Source organism: Balaenoptera acutorostrata, chromosome 4 (genome assembly GCF_949987535.1).
Source record: "Balaenoptera acutorostrata chromosome 4, mBalAcu1.1, whole genome shotgun sequence".
Lineage (NCBI taxonomy): Eukaryota > Metazoa > Chordata > Mammalia > Artiodactyla > Balaenopteridae > Balaenoptera > Balaenoptera acutorostrata.
The window spans coordinates 109,620,981-109,623,580 of NC_080067.1; the positions used below are offsets into that span (position 1 = coordinate 109,620,981).

At 53.7% G+C, this 2,600-nt stretch overlaps 1 pseudogene; it reads right to left on the reverse strand.

The window, feature by feature from the left end:
* Positions 1-1,763: 1,763 nt before the first annotated feature.
* Positions 1,764-2,387, reverse strand: LOC130708074 (dnaJ homolog subfamily C member 30, mitochondrial-like; annotated as a pseudogene).
* Positions 2,388-2,600: the final 213 nt, after the last annotated feature.

A 2,600-nucleotide genomic window follows, 5' to 3' on the forward strand; every position in this document is an offset into this window, starting at 1 on the left:
TTGAGAATCACCAGCCTCTGTACATTTTACTAAACTTCACTTCCTGTAGTTTGTGTTTTGAAAAGAGCAGACTTTCCCTCTTGTTTTCCAAATATGAAACATAGTAACATTAAATGTTCTTTTTTAAAGTACATATGCCCTTTCTGCCAAACCAAGGTTCCGTGAGCCCAGCATGTCTGAACCAGAGTGGGCTTAAATCTTTACTACTGAATCATATGGTCACTGCAAAGCCATGACTAAGAATTTGCCCCCAACCTCCAAGGCGAGAGAAAACAGAATGGTTCCCAAGACCAAGTTGCACTAGCTATGGGTTTATCCCAATTTATCCAAGGATCGCACACAAAAGATTGAGTGCAGGAACTGGTGTTACTATTGCAAAGCACCTCTGGCTTTGTTTAGCACCTACTTAGGCCCTTACCCTTGTAGAAGATCTCCTGCAAAGGTTTTCCTACCCCACAGCTTTACACTCAACAGTGCATACATACTGAGTACCTACCATCTCACAGCTAAGCCACACCCCACGTGCAGTGATTCATGGTTAAGAGAACTGGATTACCACAGCTCTGGCCAACTGATAACCCACTGCACCAATCAGGAAAAGAGGGGAAAAAACCCTCAGCCAGCTCTGAATAAGGAAGCGTGTTTCCATCCTGTGCCTCCTGTCACTCAACAGTCCAGTCTACTCAAACTCCCCCAATTCCCACAGCCTCAAGTAGCCATGTTTCAAGGACTTGGCTTGTAGGGCCTGCAATAAGCACTGCCAGTGAAACAGGAGGCTGGGCCACACTCAGGCGACTCACACTCCCAGTTTGTTGCTCTATTTTGGGGAAGGGAGGAGCTGCACAGTTAGCAATGGGGCTGGCTGGTCAAGGGTTGACCAGGTGCCAGGCACACGGTCCCAAGGACAAACCTGACTCTACTGCAGGGATGGAACCTGCGCCCCCTGCAGTGGAAGTGCAGTCTTAACCACTGGACCGCCAGGGAAGTCCCCGGCATCATACTTTAATCACTGAGCCTATTAGAACATGGGTAATCAAGTGTGACAGACCGAAAGAGAGCCAACGTTTTGCTCCTCTGCCATCACGCCCACAGAGTAACTTCTCCGAGGTCGTACATTAGATAAGCATGGGCACAGGAAGGCTCATTCCTTAGGCTCATGACCTTGCTTTCTTTCCCACTCACACTCACCGCCAACAGAGGGCGGAGTGGGGTCTGACCACCAAAGAATGGCCACGTTCCCACAGATCACATCCTTACCCTACACTGCGTCTCACCTGTGGCTTGGGGAACTCACAGAAAGACAAGTGTCTTATAACCCCAGAATTTTTCTTTTGGCAGTCACAATTAGTCACACTGCACGTTTCAAGGTTACAGAGGAGCCGCACGCTACACACGTGGGGCAGGAGCAGACGAGTCGTGCTCGGAGCTTTACAGGAAAGCCACAGCAAGTGTTCCAGAAATTGACAACATCTGGAAGCAGGCACCCCAGGGCCTCCAGGAAACCCCTCCCTCTCGGGCTTTCGGGACTCCTCATTGGGGGCCTTTTTCTCGGGCATGGAAAAGCCTCCTCTTCTGGACCAGAGCGGTAGGGATGTGCAGGTCAACTGCTAAGCTGGTCGGGTGGGGAAGGGGAAGGGAGAGCAGTTCCTTCGGACCCCAGCAGAGGTAGACAACGGTAGACAATGGAAGGCAACGGGTTCAAGATGACAGGAAAGGCCAATTCTTGGGGGCGGGGAGCTGCTCTCCTTCCCTCCGCTCTCCGATTAAAAACCAAAGCCCATGACGATGAAGACTGTGAGCAGAACCAAGACGAAAGCCGTGTCTCGGGTCTCGTCCCAGCGTAAGCCCTTCTTGACCCGGCCCGCCTGGTAGAAGGCGCCCAAGTCGAGCATGGTGAGGTTGGCTCCCGACGAGGCCTGAGCGCGGCCCTGGGTCCGAGAGGCGGGCGGCTGGGTGCGGGACGAGTCGCGGTCGGTGGCGGGCGTCTTGGTGGACCGGACCCCGGGGCCGCGCAGGTCCTCGTCGCTGAGCAGGCCGCGGTCCTACCTGCGACGCTGGGTGGTACTGCCCAGCACCACGTAGGCCTGGGAGACGCGCGTGAGGCGCTCGGCAGCCTCGGCGCTCCCCGAGTTGCGGTCCGGGTGGTAGAGGAAGCGCTGTTGGTAGTCAGCTGCCTTGATCTGCACCTGCGTGGCCGTGGAGGGGACGCCGAGCAGCTCATAGAGCGCCGTGCGCCAGTAAGGGCCGTCGCTCCGGGAATAAGTCCTCGCTTCCAGGCCCAGGCCCGATCCCGAGTTTTATGGAAACTCCCGGGCCTGCCACACCCTCCATAGTAGCAGCCGCGACCCCCAAATGGAGTTTTGATCAAGCCCAGCGATATTTCCCATTCTACTGGAGTACATCTGTAAACAGGTCTCCACATCCAGGGAAAGGCCTGATTCCACCCACACAGTTTTGTAAACCTTCGGGATTCTACATGTGGTATCCCTCAGTTATTAAATGGAAGCCTGTGCTTTTACTGTATCCCTGTTACTGTGTGGATTTCTCCACTTCAACATAATGCATCATTTTGTCTTAGACAAGCAACAGCACCTTCTGAT